Source organism: Ursus americanus, chromosome 31, assembly GCF_024610735.1.
Source record: "Ursus americanus isolate L20-20 chromosome 31, mUrsAme1.1.p, whole genome shotgun sequence".
Lineage (NCBI taxonomy): Eukaryota > Metazoa > Chordata > Mammalia > Carnivora > Ursidae > Ursus > Ursus americanus.
Genome location: NC_142157.1, coordinates 12,895,854 through 12,915,090, shown reverse-complemented (window position 1 = coordinate 12,915,090; position 19,237 = coordinate 12,895,854). Strand labels below are relative to the sequence as shown.

General features: G+C 40.2%; 1 pseudogene; it reads left to right on the top strand.

Moving 5' to 3' along the window:
- The first annotated feature begins 726 nt into the window (after positions 1-726).
- On the top strand, positions 727-999 carry LOC123778155 (non-histone chromosomal protein HMG-17 pseudogene; annotated as a pseudogene).
- The last annotated feature ends 18,238 nt before the right edge of the window (positions 1,000-19,237 follow it).

Genomic DNA, 19,237 nt, shown 5'->3' with positions numbered 1-19,237 from the left:
TGTGAAGGTATCAATTCTTGTGCTAATTAATCAATCAATTATTATGTCTAGAGTTAACAATACTGAATTGTCCACTTAAAATTTTGTGAAGAGGGTAGATCTCATGTTAAGAACTCTTAGCACAACAAAAGAAAGTAAAGTAAAATAATAAAATAAAATAAAATAAAATAAAATAATAAAATAAAATAAAATGATGTCAACTGTATCCAAATTGTTCTATAAATGGAATGCTAAGCTAATCAAAATCTCAACAGGATTTTTTGGTAGAAATTGGCAAGTTGATTCTAAAATTTATATGGAATCCAATGCTTAGGTCATAGAAGAGTCAAAATAATTTTAAGGGGGGGAGAAAGTACCAAGTTGCAGAGCTTATAACTATCTGATTTCAAGACTTTCTAGTAAGTAATCCAGAAAATGTAGTATTTTCATACAGATAGACATACAGATCAATGGACTAGAGCCCAGGTATAGACTGCACACGTATTGTCAAATGATTGTTTATAAAGATGCCAAGTTAATCCATTAGAATAGTCTTTCCAACAAATAGGCCTTGAGTATCTGAATAGACATAGATTAAATAAAAAGAACCTCAGGACTTGTTTCTCATGTCATATGCAAAAGTTTACTCAAGATGGAGGACAGATCAGAAGAGGTGAGACTGACCCCTGGACTGGCCAAAGACTGCACGCTGCATGCCCCCAACCCAGAGCCCGTGTCCCACCACCCATGCCCAAGAGAAAGGTTGAAGGGGACGCTAAAGGAGACAAAGCCAAGGCGAAGGATGAGCCACAGAGAAGATTTGCAAAGTTATCTGCTAAACCTGCTCCTCTGAAGCCAGAGCCCAAGCCTACAAAGGCCCCTGCCAAGAAGGGAGAGAAGGTACCCAAAGGGAAAAAGGGGAAAGCCGATGCTAGCAAGGATGGGAATAACCCTGCAGAAAATGGAGATGCCCAAGGAGACCAGGTGCAGAAAGCTGAAGGTGCTGGACAGGCCAAGTGAAGTGTGTGCATTTTAGGTAACTGTGTACTTCTGGTGACTGTACAGTTTGAAATCCTATTTTTTACAAGTTTTATAAAAATGCAGAATTTTGTTTTACTTTTTTTAAAGCTATGTGGTTAGCACACAGAACACTTCATCGTTGTATTGGGGGAAGGGCATGAGTCACGAACAGAAATTCTCTGAAGGTAGATTGTTACGGAGGGAAAACACCTCTCCCTGCTAGTTTTGAGTAACTCCCTTTTGGTTCCCAGGAGGCAGGATTCCTTGATGTTGACCCATATTAGCCACGTTGGCACAAACGCCTTGTGATGTGGAAAAACTAAAGTTCATTTTTTATGCTTCTTCTCCCTCTCTGCTTTCAACATAGACTTGACTCACTTAAGCCCAGAGACTTGTTGGAACCTGACCCCAAGACATGGTTCCAGTATGTCAAGCCATCTGGACTCTACAGTGTCACCATGGAGATGGCATCCCTCAAAAGAGTTCCTTTTTTAGCTTGTGGATCTTCAGATGGATATGTCTTCCATTTTAATTTCACTTCCTGGAAGTCAGGGTCAGGTTGTGAAAACCCGTTGAACAACATGCTAAGTGTGAAATGTCAGCCCTCACCCTAACCTTTCCCTGTTCAGAGCATCGCATGAAGAGTTCACTGGGTTTTATAGTGGCTTTCTGATTTTGGTAATCCATTCAAGGGACTTTGAAAGTTGTTGTCTACTGTTGACGATCGCCTGCCCATGTCCTGCCTCAAATACCATGGTTGTTTATGAAAAGTATCTTTAATAAAGCTGGATGCAGTTTGGCTTGGGAGGGGAAAAGATAGCGGATACATCTAAGTTTAAAATCTGAAACTATAAAATGTCTAGTGACAAACAGGAGAAAATCTTGGCAATTATGGAGAAAGCACAAAGCATAAACTATAAAAACTGGAGAAACTCAATTTTATCAAAATTTAAAATTCAGTTGCTTGAAAGATACCTTCAAGAAAAAAGAAAAGGTAAGTCATAGACTGAGGGACAATATTCACAATACATATATCTAACAGGAGACATGTGTTAAAAATATTTAAAGAACTCTTTTTACAAACCAATAATAATATGACAACCTTATTTTTAAAAAATGGGTGAAAGATTTTAAACACTTCAAAAAAGAACTTAATGAATAGCCAATAAATACATGAAAAAATATTCAACATTACTAGTCATCAGGAAAGTGTAATTAAAACCACACTGAGATATAACTTTACACTCATTTCATTGGCTCTGGTTTGGAGCAACTGGAAATCTCAGGCATTATGATGGAAATACGAAGTGGTACAGCTAGCTTAGAAAACAGTTGGCAGTTTCTTTTAAGTTAAAAATACACTTACTATATGAGACAGCAGCTCCATTCCTAAGTACTTACCCAAGAAAAATGAGAACATATGTCCACAAAAATTTTTGGATGCTAATATTCATGGTAGCCTTATTTATAATAGCCTAAAACAGAAAAGAATCCAAATGTCCACGGATAAACACATTCTATTATATGATTATAATAGATTATAGATTAATTATAATAGATTATAATAGAACACTAGGAAGCAATGAAAGGAATGGACTGCTGATGTCCATGTGAGGTGGACTGATTTCAAAATCATTAGCTGAGGGGCACCTGGGTGGCTCAGTTGGTTAAGCTTCCGACTCTTGGTTTCAGCTCAGGTCATGATCTCAGGGTCCTGGGATCTAGCCCCACATGGGGCTCCGTGCTCAGTGGGCAGTTTGCTTGAAGATTCTCCCCCATCTTCCTCCCCGCACTCACACTAGTGCGCACTCTAAAATAAATAAATAAATCTTAAAAAAACCCATTAAGCTGAATTTTTAAAAAGTCATGATATTACTTCATTTATATGAAATTCTAGAAAAGGCAACACTAATCCACAGTGGTAGAAGACAAGTCGGTGGTTGTCTCAGACCAGGAATTTTTGGAGTGATGTAGGTGCTCCATATCTTAATGTGGTTGTGGTTATGGGGGAATATACATTTGTCAAGTTCATGAAACTGTAAAATAGATAAAGTTGGTATTTCTTAAAAGGGGAAATGTTTCTCCTCCCCTCCAACCCTTGCTTTTCAGAACTAGATGCACCTAGCATTGTTGCCTGGTTGCTTTCAATCAGAAACTCCTTGAAAAGTCTGTTGATGCAGGGAGGATCACAATTAGGCCATTAGAACAGCTTGATTTGACATCTAAATGTAGAAATTCTTAGAGAGAGAAAAAAAATCGCATTTGCATTGTCGCCATGTAAAGAATGGCCCGAAGAGAGGATATCATGGTGGCCGCTTTGCTTACGGTAGGGCTTCCTTTTCTAGCCAAGTGAAGGGGCACAGGATTATGGGCTCGTTATCGACAAGGATTCTGAAACTTCATTTCCTTTTTATTAATGCATTGTTGTTTGTGTGGCAGACGAATTGCCATTCTGATTGGAAACTCCTTCCTGCACTGAAGAAACCGCACCAATTAACAATATTCATCTGCCAATTCAGCTCTGCATGTTCGGCCTCATTTAACTTGACAAAAATAGCTCTTTTTTTCCTGAGTAGGGAAAGTGTTCCTCTGTCTCCAGTCCCGGTGATGGGCAGAGGTGGTGGAGGAATCCTGTTCCAGCTCCGTCACCTCCTGGTCTCGTGCTCTGGCCCCGCCCACCGCATCACGTGGGGCCGGCGTTGGCGGGGACACATTGCAGGACCTTCTCTGGCTTCTTCACCACCAAAGTCACCCTACGTTGTTCGTTTGCCAAAGGCCCCACCGCAGTGTTTGCTGTTTGTCTTTTTTTCCTCTCGCTCTTAGTATCTTCTTGCTCTCCTTCCCTTCAATTCTCTTTTCCTTTTAGTGCCCTTGTTCTTTCTTTTCTTTTATGGAGGACTTCGCCCGTCCTCGGCATATTTTTACACAATATGCTCCTTTTACGGAATGGTGGTGGACTGGCCCTGCCACAGCCTATCGGATTGGGCTGTTTCTTCCTGATGCCACTTCTTCATACGAAGTGATGCCAGGCCTCCCACCCCCGTCCTCACCTCCTCTTCATTTTGGGTGTTCTATTCCTGTCCTGAGACAGTGACTGGCCAGTTCTTCCTGGTATCTCACCCTACTTAAATACCTAGAAGCTATTTCACTTCTAGAACCTAAGTTTTCTGTGTAAGAGGAAATCCTTTTCTTGATACCTATAAAAGTGACAATCATCAATTGTATTTAAAAAGAGCAAAGAATAAATATCCATTGCATCACAATGAAATGGATGCTAAGAAATAAATTCGTTGCCATATAATGGAAACAAGCAGACACAAAACAATTATAAGAAAAGAGTGAGAAAGACAGGAGCAAAACTTTCAAGGGTAATTGGCAAGTTCATTAACTTGACTGCAGTGATGGTTTCGTGGGAGTTTATTATGTCCAAACTCTTCAGATAGTACAATTTCAATATGGACAGCTTATTTACATTAATTATACCTCAGTACAGTCGTAGAGCAAGCAAACACTCAAAAAACATCTACGACTTAAAAATAACCAGCCAGGCTTTCATCACTGGCAGACAAGTGTATATGGAATTATAGCTGTGTTATTAACCAGTTGCAACCTTATTAAAGTCTCACTTTACCTTAAAAAAATATGGTGTGAAGATAAATATAATGAATGTTGAGTGCTTCTTGGGTGTTCTCATGTAGGTTTATCTCACCATGAGACCAAGAACCAGCATAAAAGCTGCATCATACCTCCTGACCAGTCACTTCTACAAACGAGATTGTTTTAACTCATTGTTCCTGTGTATTGAAGGGCACTGTGGAAATATATGAAGCAGAGATGTTATATCCACCCTGAACACAAGTAACTTCATTTCTAGTTCCACGTGGTCATACATACTACTGGAGCTAAGGTCCTGAGGTCACCAAAGGAAGGCTTATTGGTGTGTGCACATGGATCAATGCTCTTGACCACATTTATTTGCAAGGAAAAGTTTCTTTTACCCACCTTTCAACAGAAAAAGCTATGAATAATCAAATATGAACAATGGGAAAATAACCTTATTCCACAAAGTCCTTTTATTTATTTATTTCTTTTAACAATGTATTATGCTTAAAAGTAGAACATTTTGACAGAAATGAACATAGATTATGTGAGTCATCTACATTCTCTGTGTTAGACTTATTACCCTATTAACTAACAATCCATGATTATGCTTTGTTCTGATTATGGATTTCTGCTCAGCAAACCTACCGTTTGATAATAGTAGAAAAAATGATTAAGTGTGGTTATGTTTGTTTTCAGTAGCTTTATTAAGGTATAATCCATATCCAAAGAACTGCATATATCCAATATATATAGTTTAATGAGCTTGGACATATGCAAACACCCATGGTTCCTTCACCACAATCAAGAGAACAGACATAGCCAACATCTCCCAAAGTTTCCTGTGTCTCCCTCTTTTTGGTGGTAAGAATACAACCTGAGATCTACCGTCTTAAGAAATTTTGAAGTGCACAATACTGTCCTGTTAACTGTAGGTACTATGTTGACAGCAGATTTCATCATCTTGTGTAACTCATTCATCTTGTGTAACTAAACTCATTCATCTTGTGTAACTAAAACCTTATTCCCATGAAACAACTGTGTGCTCCCCCCCCCAGTCCCTGTAACCACTATTGTTCTGCTTCTGTGAATTTGACTATTTTAGAGACCTCATATAAATGGAATCATGCAGATTTTGTCCTTCTGTGACTGACTTATTTCTTCCAGATTCATCCATGTTGTTGTAAATGGCAGGATTTCCTTTTTTTTTTTTTTAAAGACTGAGTCATATTCTCTTATGTGTATATATACCTTATTTTCTTTACCTGTTCATCCATTAATGGGCACTTTTTAGAAACTTCTCCAAAGTAACTATAAAGAATACATGTTAGTGGTAAGAATTATTTCTCTATGCTTGCCATGGAGGCTCAGTCTTTTAAAGATGTTAAAAATGCATATGGGTACAATCCTTACCCTAGCAGCAGCTTATTTTTCTACCATTGTTTTCTCTTTATCTTCATTTCTTTCTTGAATCTGTCGTGTTATTCCAAGCTTCCATCGTTCGTTTTTCAAACAAGGTGGGATGTAAAAAAAGGGAATCAAAAACTTCCTTTAGATGTGAGACATATGAATCTTTTTAAGTGTTATTTTCAAGAGCCTCAAGGCAACACCAGGATAACAAGATAACATGAAAACTGTTGAGATAAATTGTGAATCCGTGGGCTCCAGGATGGCTTTTCCTTACAAATCATACTTCTCAGAGGACTGGACAGACATAAGCCAGGGATTCAGAGACAGAGTTCTGAGGCCAAAACGTCTCAACAATGGCATGTTTGCCACAGAACAAAGATTGGGGAGGACAGTGGAATGGAAGGAAGTCCGTTTCAGAGGGAGATCATTACAACATCCCTCTCACGGTACAGCAATAGGTCATTACTATTAAGTGGTGAACTTAAGAGCAAAAAATCAGTCATAAGGAATGATGTGTAATAACCACAAAGGACTGATATTTTGACATTTTCCAGCTGGATATTAATGCATTATTGACACACAATCTTAGTGGGTTTGTTGATGCTGTTGTTGTTGTTTTGTTTTTTGTTTCTACTTCCAGGAATTTTCATACAGTTATAAAGGAGAGGCATGGACCCTGTAGTAGGCGCCAGCCCTAAGAGCATATAGCCTTGGCTGTCTTCACAACGTGTCACTCCATTCAGTACAACGCCTTTTTTGGAGGACCCGCAAATTAGGTGGAGTCTGGAGGAAGATGCAGCACAGCCTTTCAGCTGGGGCCAAGTTTCCGTGCTTCTTTATAACCGGCACAGAATGCACAGAAGGGGAAGACTGGAGCGGGCATCCCTCTATTACACTGAACAAGGAGGCCGTTGGGCTGATGTGGCCCTAGTGCCATGGTGACCTTGTAAGGAAATCCAAAATCTAAGCCTGCAAATGTCTCAGGGTTACAAAATGAAGACAACCTCAGGACAACCAAGCACAACAACCAACTGGACCAAGCCACAGCCAATCAAATCGGTTCCTTTCTTGGCTTCTGCACTTTCTCCAAGTCTGGCTCCTGCAGGCAGAATGCTTCCACCCACTTCCTGTTTGGCGTTGCTGGATTCAAACTGATAAATGCTCACATCAACTCTTAAAAAAATTTTAATGTAACTCAGTTTACCTTTTAACAACTCTATTCAGCTGATTCCCAAGTAAAGTCCTACTGCAGTTTGGATAGTTGGCCTTACCAATATGCGCATTTCCTTTTTATATTACTGATGTCGAGTAATTATAAAGCTTAACTCGTTATTTACTATCAGAAGCACTATTCATCCTGTTATATAGCTTTTATAACCTATTTTTTAAGAGATTTTATTTATTTATTTGAAAGCGAGAGACAGAGATAGCAAGAGATGGTGAGAGAGAAAGCACCAGCATGAAGGAGAGGGAGAAGCAGGAGAGGTAGAAGCAGACTCCCCACTGGGCAGGGAGCCCGACACTGGGCTTGATCTTATAATCAGATCTTTGACCTGAGCCAAGACAGATGCTTAACTGACTGAGCCTCCCAGGCACCCCTAACCTTAATTTTTAAAAAGGTTTTATATTAGATTAAGTGGATGAGCTATAATTGAGTTAATCATTTCCCTGTCGTTAGATTTATGGGGTTTTTTTCCTAATTTTTTTACTATTACATAGTTTTTACCCATTTTTTTTTTTTTTTTACTATTGGTGATCTGAAACACTTCTTTGTGCATGTCTTTTTCCCCATATTTTGGATATTTTATTAGGCTACAATTTCAAAAGTTGAGGATAAACCTATGTAAAAGGTATACATCTTTTTATTGCTTTTGATTCATACTGTTTAATTACTTTCAGAAAGGAGAGCAATTCCGAGTACTGTTAGCAACTGATACTATCCTTACTAGCTTTGAATGATACCATTTAAAACAGTCTGTCTTTATTTAACAAAGAAAAAGTACCATGCAATTTCAAAAGGATTCCACGTTGCCCACTGTATACTGGTATCCTTTTTCTGCTTTGTAATACCTAGAAAAACAAATACTGGTCCCAAGGGGACTGGAAACATTTCCTAAAGATATATTCCCTAGACCACAGTTGTTAATTTCTGACTTGTGAAGGCAAGCTGCTCAAAATATTGGGATGGGACCATATACTTTCTAATTCAACTCAGATCCTTATTTGGATCATTTTGTGTTTGGAGAGGTTAAGAGAATCATCAGTGGAGACAGTGTGGAGGCAATAGAAACACTGTGCAATTAATGTTCTTATCTTTTTTATTTTAGGTAATAGCACTTCTATTTTTCAGAATAACATCTTCAGGGAAAGCATATTGAATTCAATCTGTTGTGTGAACATTTTCAGTTAGAGAAGGTACAGTATGTATGTATAAATGAATGTACAGACTGCTGATGATTTATTTTGGTTCTATAGCAGCCTTGGAAATAGAACCGGGTTTTTTAATATAGCATCTTCCAGAATCAGGGTAGCCCTAAGCTCTTTATGGAGCAGTGATTTGGGCTATGTCTAAATACGGCTCATCCTTATAGTCAAAGATAAAAAGTTCAGATAATAAACCATTTTTTATACAACATTATGTATATGGTTTTATTTGGGGCTTCCAAAATTGCATGGCTATTTTTGCCTTGGTGGGTGCATCTTTTGCAAGTCCCAATGTCCTGTGAAAGTAGTAGGCTGTCAAGGATGTCTCCATGGGTCGGGGGTGGGAAAGTCCCTCTTGGAAAACAGTCATGGAACCAGTCATGGGATCCGCATGGATCTGGTGACTTCAAGATGTTGCCCAGGACAGACCTGTCTTGAAAGGAGCAGCTCTAACTTGTCCATAGTGGGGGAATTATAGTGGGAAATACTTGGAATAGTAATTATTGTTGATAATTTTTTGCCCTGCCTGCTGAAAGGACCCATCACAGCTCTTCAGTTGCCTGGTGGGTAAATGTATGCATGCAACTCTTTCTTTCGTATGCTCAGGAATACATTTAGCAACCATGTTTACCAAGAGTAGCCTTTCATAGCCTGACCCACACATTCTGGTCTGTATCGTCATATTAATAGCAATGCTTTGCATTTGTACAGACATTCAGACTTTTAAAAGCCTATGTATACTTCATGAAATTATCCATATAATAACATCTCAGTCATCAGCTGCAAGTCTTGTCAGTTCTACCACTTAACTGTATCTCCATTTCCACTTCTCCCCTCTACATTTCTCTTTGAAACTTTCATTACTCTTGCTCACACCACTTTAGTGCCAAACTGGTGTTCCTACTTATTACACTCCTGATGCTGTTGCAATCTGTTCTCCATAGAAGAGCTTGAGTAAGCTTTAAACATCGTAACTCAAGACCTGTCTTTACCCTGCTTAAAATCCTTGATTGTTTTTCGTAGTGCTTATTAAAAAAACCTACATGCACAAAGGCCTGACATGATTGGCCCCTCCCAACACCTCCAACCCATACAGCTCCCCCACTTCACAGCCACACCAGCCCCTGTAAGTTCCTCAAGTACAACCCCAAATTGCCTCTCCTGAGGACCTTGCACCTGATGCGTCCGCCTGAAAACCTCTTCATGTGGCTGAATTCTTCTCCTCCATTGGGAGTTAGCTGGACTATCTCACCTCCAAGAATCATTCCCTCTAAAATGAGGACTTATGGAGAACGTGAGACCCAGAGGAGGGTCCATAGCTATGGAAGCATGGAGCCTGGAACGGGCCTAGTTTTTCCACTCCTTGTCCACCACCCCTGCCATAAATTCTACCAACCTGTGATTAATATACATTTCACTGTCACTAACTAGGGAGATCCTAAATTATACGGGCATTTCATCTATTTTTGTTTGTTTGCATTATTTTGACTACGATGTTTAGGAAAATGGGGAGGATGTTGCTGATGTTAAGTAATTTCCTAATGGTTGAGACTGATTCTGATAGGATGGGTTTTGACTGTTTGAGAACTGACAAAGATGCATGCTTGCCAGCCTTCACGGAACCATGCACTCTTGGGTTCCTTTTCAAAAGGGAGAGAGCTTTCTTTTATGGGTGAGAGCTCCTCTTGCTACATATTTGTCTGAAAGCACCCTGGATACTGTCATTTAAAAAAATGATCATAAAACATCTCATCATGAGTTCTTTGATTTAAAATGGAAACATATTTTAGGCCCATTTCTGCCCTTAAGTAATATTTCCCCTACACTAAGGTATGGCAGAGTAAACAGATCATTTTTCCTCTGGGATATATTTTTCATTCAAATATTGTGTTGCAAATACAATTTTTACATCCATTTGTGACTCACTCTCACTCTTTTAACCTAGAGACTCTCCATTGTCGGCTGGTCTCCTCTGAGTTATTCATCCAGGTCTTGAGCATATTGAGAACATATGGCTTGTGTCACCTTGGACAGGCAAAACCAAAAGAGGGTAATAAAAGAGAAGCAAACACTACTTTCCCTAACCATTAATATGTGGTACACATTTGCATTTCAGACATTTTCATGGACCTTTATTTTAGAATAACTGAACCACAAAATGGAAAGAATTCTTAAAGATATTTAGGCCCATAGCCTCATGGGTGTGTTACATCCCCTTGGCTGTGTTGCCACCATGCTTCATCCAGCCTCTATTTTACCACCTCAGTAGTGGGAACTTCCTCTTCCCGGGGCTGCACCATCTTTGCATGGAATTTTTGGAAAGTTAAGTTGAGCCTAAATTTTTGGCTATTAACTTGATCAACAATTAACATATGCTTTCATCCAAGACATCAATTAAACCTGGAAGAGTCAAGAATAGACAGTGGTCAACTTCTAGAGGACTCTAGAACCATCAATCAACATGTGCTGTGTCCTAAAATCTGGTTACAATGTTTGATGAGGAGACCATGGAAATCTTTGGCAACCAAGATACACTATATATCCTGTGAACATTCCTGGGTGAGTCTCCCTAGTCTAGGAGACTCTGGTCACCTCATGTTGCCCTCTGACATCCTGGTAGTGGGCAGTGTTATTAAGTAAGTTAAGCCCAAGGGAGGGATTTGATACAGATTTATATAGATTAATACCTCTTCTCTCATGGCAAATTTTTCAAAATCCCCTTAAAGTTCCTCTACTTCTTATCTCCATAATAACACCTGCCATGATGATCCGTGGGAGAGCCTGATATTTTGATTTCATCACAAACTGAGAGATGTTCATCTCTGCATGTACCTCCTAGTAATGGTATTTTCCTTCCTTCCTGGGGTTCTTGGCATTTGGGGACACATAGTACATGCCCAGTCATACTAGAAAAATCACCAGGTGAATCTAAAGCTCCCAATGTCTTCCTGCACTAAGGAGGTTATGTTTATGTGTCTTCTCCTCAATATTAACCATTCGCAAACAAACCCAGTTCTACAATTATATGAATCTTCTGTCTCCAGTTTGGAAAAAGTAACGGATCCCAGCTCTACAAAGGTTATAAAAGAAGGTGTATAGATTCTCACTGGTTGGCTCCAGTCTTAGGTGGGGAAATGGAGGATTATTGAGCCCTGAAAAAAGCCTAGGCCAGGGTAACAAGGAGAGGAAAAATATAGACCAAGGTAAGTCGGCTATAGTCTTAAGCTGGGTAAATGTAGCTCACCTCAGATCTGCTGGAGTATCCCCCACTTTAGCTTACTATAGTAATGCATACATTTGTTTGTAACTGCATCAGAAAGGAAATGAGGTTAGCCTGGCATGACTTACTTGTTCTAACTGAACCCATGCTGGCTGTTAATGACTGCTTTCTTCTTTAAACGCTCCCAAGCCATCTGTTTAATAATCAGTTCTAGAATTTTGCCTGAGAAGAATCTCAATGCTAGTGCGGTAAAAGATCCCCAGGCAAAGATCATAAGACCCAGGTTCTAGCCCAGGCTCTGTCACTAACTAGTTGAATGCTTCTAGGCCAGAACCTTATTCTGCCTTGCCCTGTTTCATCTCTAAAATGAGTGGGTCAGAAGAGACGGTTTCTGGGGTTCCTTTTGCTTCTGAATTTGTGATTCCTCCATTGCATTAGTCTGTGGTTCTTGGACCCTGCTCTTTGCCTGATTGCAAACCAGGAGTTGAACCATTTACAGTCATTGAGCATTTCTACTCCACGTGTTCTAGATCCTGCTCTTCCACTAACTTGTTGATAGCCCGGGCAAGCTGTAAAATTCTATAGGTGTCAGGTACCTCCCTTTACAAATGAAGGTGTTTAAACCAGATGACATCTAAATTTCTGAGTATGAGACCATAATGCCTAGGCAATATTGAATATCATTTCTGGGTTCACATCCTGCACATTCTTAAAGGAACCGAGTATTGTGTGTTTGACCCTGGAAAAGGGAACAGACTCCAGGTTGGGCAGCAAGCTTAAGCATTATCAATTTATTGAATAATATTGAGAGGGACCAGTTGCTTTTGTCCTTGCCTTAGATTTAAATAACCTTATATTTTTAATTAGCACACTGAAGTTTTAATTTAATTTTTTCTTTCTCATTGAACATTCAGGTCTGCTGCTTGGTCCATTTGCACTGACTGAGGGGAACATGTTTATCTCAGAGAGTGTTACAAAAGCTCTAAGGTTGCAGGGAGAGGGATCTCTAAAACTGCTTCTGTTTCTTTATTTCATAGGTAATGAACGCTTTGGGTTATAGAGCTATTTTATTCTGGCCTGATGGTGTTGCATGACTCAGTCTAGATGATTCCCACAGGAAGGTCTGATTTTTATCCTTTGACTAAAAACTAAAAATAGAGCTTTCAACCCATCCTGGACTCTCAGCTGTCATATGCTGTAGAAACCTGGACACTTGGCACTGTTGCTTTGCAGTTTTAAAAAAAATCACTGCATTCTTTAGGTTAAAAGAAAGAATAAACAAATATAAGTATGTGAATCTGGGATGTTGTTTCATTTCCTATTGTCTCTATTCTGGGTGAATTATGGAGCTGAAGGTGATTTTCCTTTCAAATTTATTTAAATGAATTTTTTTCCCCAAGGTGACTATAAGTAGGTAAGGACAAAAAAGGAGATATTCTGATTAGCCATGGTTAAGTGTCCCTTCTCAAGAATAATAAATGCTGATGGAACTTTACTGTTTACATGGTCTCATTGTGGGTGGGCAAATCATCTGTTACCATTCTCAATTCAGGAACAAGTAGATTGAGGTTTAGTGAGTACTTGGCCTCAAGTCACAGAACTAGTGAGTAGATGAGATAGAACTGGGACCCAGGATTTATATCATTAACCACTTAAATCTTCCCACAACTAGTATCCCAAGTGCCACTCCACCACAGCAAAGTGTCGGATGAAGTCTTCTTCGTGAGGTCTGCCCAGGGAATTCCTGCACACACCGGTTGTCCTGTCTCTGAGTATCTCTTGTAGTTAATGTTGGTCCCACGCAGTTGAGGTCCTTTCTTAGTTCCTTTGTCAAAAGAACGAAGGCTTCTCATAATTCTATGTTCTGACTAGACTATCTATTTCTTCTCTAGAAACCTCACTCAGCGCTGAGCATGGAGCTGAGTCCATGGTGGGTTCACTAGGTCAGTTCAGGAAAAATGAGCTTCCGGGCCAGAAAAGAAAACTAACCTAGACCTGGAGGTAACGAATGGGAACTCTCCAGTGCTTATCCTACTTCAAGGCTCGTTCTGGTCATGTGGGTGGATTGCTGTGTGGAACCTCAGTTAGTCATAGACTCGCCATATTTTAGTAGTAGAAAGAGAAAAAAGAGCAATTATACCTAAATTAAGTCCTCTAAGACCCTGGCTGATAAAATTCTATTCTTACAAGTTTCCCTGGAAAAGACTTTCCAGTGTCTCTCAATGAATCCATTACATGGTTAGAAGTTAAATTGAATTGTAGTAGCAACCAGCTTGACTCTTTTGACTGAATTAGTTGGTGAATTCATTTTATTCATAGTAATTCACAGTAACAATTAAATTTTAAGATATTCAAATTGGGTTTATATGCTTCCGTAGCAAATGTTTACTCCAAATCTCCTTTTGTTCAGTTCTAGCTTATGCTGTGAAGTTGCATGCAGCCCTAACACAGCATGCTGCAGACATCCATCTCATTAGGTCTTAGAGCAACCTGAGGACAGAAGAAGGGAATGGGCGTATTATATTTCTTTCAAGAGCCGGGTTGGGGAGGGCAGACTTGTGAATTTGTGATTCCATAGTTAGAAGCAGATTAATTGCAAGAGCCATTATGTCTACCATATTTTACTAGCTCGTCCCAATATCCTCTTGTCAGTGATCTTGAACATGACATTGAAAATCACTTCGGCGGACTGAGGACATTCTCTAAACCTGTTCTTCCATTTTGCCTACTCTGAAACTAGGCCAGTTATTAATGTTTCAGTTCCAAATCCACTCTTCTTTGCTCTCTTGGTGCTCCTGGAGATGGACCCTGGAACATTTCTCCTTTGTCAGCTGGTACAATATTTGGACTTGACATTAGAGAGCATGGGGGAGACACTGCAGGAGGAAGATTTCTTTCTCTTTCTGGTGTATTTTTCTTGTTTTAGGGCATGGCAGGGGCTCTCCTGCCAGTGGGGCATGCAAGACCCAGTGATGTACACCCTCCAGCGATTTCCATCACCACCCCAGCAGATTTCCCAGCAAATTCCACCAGCACAGTCCTCCCATGCCCCTGTGGTCAGCTTCTTCCCCCACTTGTGGCCTGTGGCATCTCAGCGAATGTCCCCATCCAGTGGGCTACACATGTACAGATACATCCTCTCCAAAGAGGTGAGTCTCAGCTAGGGAGTGGAACATTTTCTAAGTTTGTTACCTCTCTGGGCGCTTCCTCTCAGCCTTAGAGGTAGTGGCTGCACTATGTGCCTGCCATTTAGAAATTATTAATAGTTCTCTTTACCCTTCTTAGAAGTTGATCCCTTGTTACTATTTAATACTTTTTGTGTTAAATTTTCCCAGTCAAAATTGCTAGTGTGGTTTCCTCTTTTTTGACTGGACCCTGATTTATAGAACCCTTTCATGAATAGATCATCCCTGGCCTCTGATCCATTTGGCTTCAACTGTTAGTTCTCTCCTCTGTTTTGGCCCTGGTTATGGTTTGTCATTGATCTTTGCTCCCTGGTACTGACACAGAGACTTTGTTATGAAGGTAATGTAGCAGGAGTGGGGGAGCCATGGGCATTTGGGCTAGTTCCTCATGTAACTGCCTTTTGCCTTCAGGGCCTGCTTGAGACTGATGTCATATAAAGAATTCCATTTGGTGATGGAGTGCTGCTATCACACCTCACTCTAGCTTGGCAGTTCAGATAACACCCTGGTCGTGATGGGCAACTCAGGTCACATGGCCACTTGGTGGCCCATGGTTAAGCATTCAGTCTCTACGAAGACCCAACAGCAAGCCAAAACCTTTTTCTCAAAATGGAAAGTAATTATTTGCAGAGGATGGTAGGTATTTGCTCTAAAATTCTAAGGGTCTGAGCCGTGATTGGCCTATTGAGGCTGCCAGAGGCTCCAAGCAGTATCTTCATCTGCCACTGACAATTCAAGCACCACTGGATTGCTGGATCCATATTCCCAAGTGGCAGAGCAGCATACAAACAGTGTAGACTTGTTGCAGAAACTTCTCTCATTCTGGGCCCACTCAAAACTGGCAGCTTTTCTAGTTAGTCGGTAGATGGGCCCGAGTAGCACACCCAAATAAAGAATATGTCGCCTCCAAATTACAGAGACCCACGAGGCATTGTGCTTCTTTTCTGGTTATAGCAGAGATTAGATGTAATCATCTATCCTACACTTAAGAGTGATATCTGGAAATGCCCCTCATCACCAGACCCCCAGAAATTTCAGAGGTGGAAGTCCTCTGAATGTTTGTCAGATTTCTCTCTCACCCTCTGACATGCAAATGTCTTACCAATAAGTCTAGAGTTCTTGCTCACTGGTTCCAATCAGCATAATATCATCATTGTAATGGACCATTGTAATCTCTTGTGGAAAAGAGAGGCAGTCAAGGTCCTTGCAGACTAAATTATGACATATGGCTGGAGAATTGATAAACCCCCGAAGTAAGACAGTGAAGGTATATTTCCGGTTTTGCCAGCAAAAAGCAAACTGCTTCCAATGGTCTTTACTAATAGGTATGGAGAAAAAAGCTTTTTCCAGATCAATGACTACACACCAGGTACCAGGGGATGTGTTAATTTGCTCAAGCGAGGAAACCACATTTGGAAGAGCAGCTGCAGTTAGAGTCACCACCTGGTAAAGTTTATGATAATCCACTGTTATTCTCTAAGAACTATCTGTTTTCTTCACAGGCTGAATAAGTGAGTTGAATGGGGATGTGGTGGAAATCATCGTTCCTGCATTCTTCAAGTCTTTGATGATGCTGCTAATCTCTGCAATACTTCCAGAAATTCAGTATTGATTTTGGTTTACTATATTCTTATGTAGACCTGATTCTAGTGGCTTCCACTTGGCCTCTCCTACCGTGCTTTACAGGTCATAGAAACAATGTGGTGATTCAGCAAGTTGCTGAATATTTAAATCCTAATTATGCATTTTGGAACAGCAGTAATATCCAGAGGATGAGCTCAGAGACTCATCATGAGACAGACCTGGGCTAAGACTCCATTGATCACTTGACTTCCATAGGTCCCTACTCTTTTAGACCACGGTGACATTTTATATTTCTTGGAATTCACGTCATTTCAGAGCTAGTGTCCAGTCATCCCTGAAAAGTGTGATTATTTCCTTTTCCCCAATATATAGTCACCCTTGTGAAAGGCTATAGAGCTCTTTGGGGAAAGCTGGGAGAAAGACTAACAGTATACATTTTTGGCAGTAGAGTGGGGTCTCTCTTTAGGGACCTGGTTTCCTCTTCGTTCAAGGGTTTCTGGGTATGTACACTGCCTCAAGTCTGGGAACTGACTCAGAGGCTATGACTGTCTGATTTAGTGATTCATGTTAGACTTCTATCACTTGACCTAAAACTTTCCCACATATGCAAATCAAGGAAGAATTTAGTAGACCTCTTACCTCTTTCTCTCCTAGGGAAACTATGATCAGGTGGCCAATGACATAGGTCTCTGTGAGTCAGGCTGTTCTGATTGCTGCTTTGCCTCTGATGTTCACTCTGATAATCACTGCCAAGTTGTTTTGGTGATTAAGTGCCACCAGTGGCTCTTACCATTTAGGATCCAATTATCCCCATGACATTTAAGGGTCCTGGGTCAGTGGCAGCAGTGTTCACCTTAGAGTTTTGGCCTATAGAAAAGAATGACCACAGAGTTCTTCTAGAATGCTGAGTCTCCCTTCACAAATATAATTTTCATAGTTGTGGTGAAAGTTATGTTCTCTGGCCCTTTGGCCAGGGGGGGTGTGCAGATAAATCAATCTCCCTAAGACTTTGGATATAGTTTTCTCCTTTTTTAATAAAGATTTTACTTATTTATATATGAGAGAGAGAGAGAGTGTGTGAGCGTGTGCACATGAGTGGGGGTAAGGGCAGAAGGAGAGGGAGAGAGAGAATCCCAAGCAGACTCTGTACTGAGCATGGAGCTGAGGTGGGACTTGAGCCCAGGACCCCGAGATCATGACCTGAGCCACCCAGGTGCCCCTGGATCTATCTTTCTATAGTATTTCAAGAAAGTTCCAGCATTTCAACTTCATTTAGTGTAGGTCAGCTTTTGGTCCATGTTTCAGCCAATCAAAAAGACAGAGCCCATCTTAAGTCCTCAAGTTACAACACTGAATCCAGAATTGCTGTTTAGAGTACCCAATAAATTCAGTCCGCTCCAACTCTATGTTCCTTTCCCCATTACCTCATACTTTAATATCAATTACCGTTCATATTCCCGATTCTTGTCTATATAAATTAGAAAAATCATGTAGTCTTTTGGAATGTAATGTATCTCCTCCTGAGTCACTCTTTGTACCTCCCATTTTGGAGGCCCTGCTGCAACTTGAGTCTTCCTATGGATCTGGAAGCAAAGAGGAGTGAGTGGTACAGGCATGTTTTGAGCTGAATCACCCATGTCTTTTTCAAGGAAATTCCTGCAGAGGAGGCCCTTACAAGTTCATCAGTCAAAGCAGGATTCATCTCCTCAGATAGGGCTGTTTCTATAAGTGAGGAAGACTCAGTGTCCCCAGCTTCATCAGGACCTGCTCACATGTCCCATTTCAATTTTCAGGACTCCGTTCCTTCCTAATCAACACCCTTACTTTAGTGCCTTGTAAAAAGTCGGGAGTTCAATTTACATTGTAATTCAGCCACTCACTCATTACATCAGATTGGGTTAGGTTTCCATAAATCTCCATTCTATGGCTTCAGGGGCGAAGGATTTTTTTCAAGGCATATATAGAAGCTTTCAGATCATTATGTGGTGCTAGAGGTGGGGATTGGAATCTCCAAACTCATTTTTTTCTTTCCCCATAATGTTCAGAGAAGTTAGGAACAAATAGCTAAACTTATTATACTTGTCAGTTTGGGAAACTATTCTAACATAACAAATATATGGTCATCCTGAAACTTGTTTTTGTAAGTATTTGATTAGGAATGTCCAATGGTGAAATTATATATATATTTTATGGAAAAGTTGGAAAAGTCTTGAATGTGTCAGAAAGAAAGAATCATTCCCTCAAAAAAATAGTCCAGGGATTCTGTATCAGGGAGAGAAGAGGAAGCTAGAGTATCCAGAGAAGATGACATGGGAGGAGGCTGAAATTAGGTCTACTGGACTAATCCTCCAGACCACTTTCAAGCTCTCCTGCTCAAGAACCCTTTCCCCTCTGGTATTACCCGAACACTATCGCTAATTTCTTGCTCTGAAACTGAACTCATATTCCTATGTAGACCCGATTCTAGTGGCTTCCACTTGGACTTAAAACTTCTTTAGTTCTTTTTAACTTTCATTTCTGCAGTATACTTTCAATATTTAGGTAACTTTTCCCCCCCCAAATTCATGTATTTTCCTGTGTTATATTTCTGTGAAAATTACATCTCCCTTATAAGTCTGATAGAGATACCAGGGGATCTGGATGAGGCTTATACAGCAGGAATCTAAAAAGAAATAGCTAATATTAAACTTCTGGTATTCTAAATAGGATTTTGCAACAAAGGGAGAGGCTTGCATGCCTGGCTTGACGTAGGGAGAGAGAATTTTCTAAACTACTTTAGGCCTGGATGACTTAGATCATAGAGTTTACTCCTTAA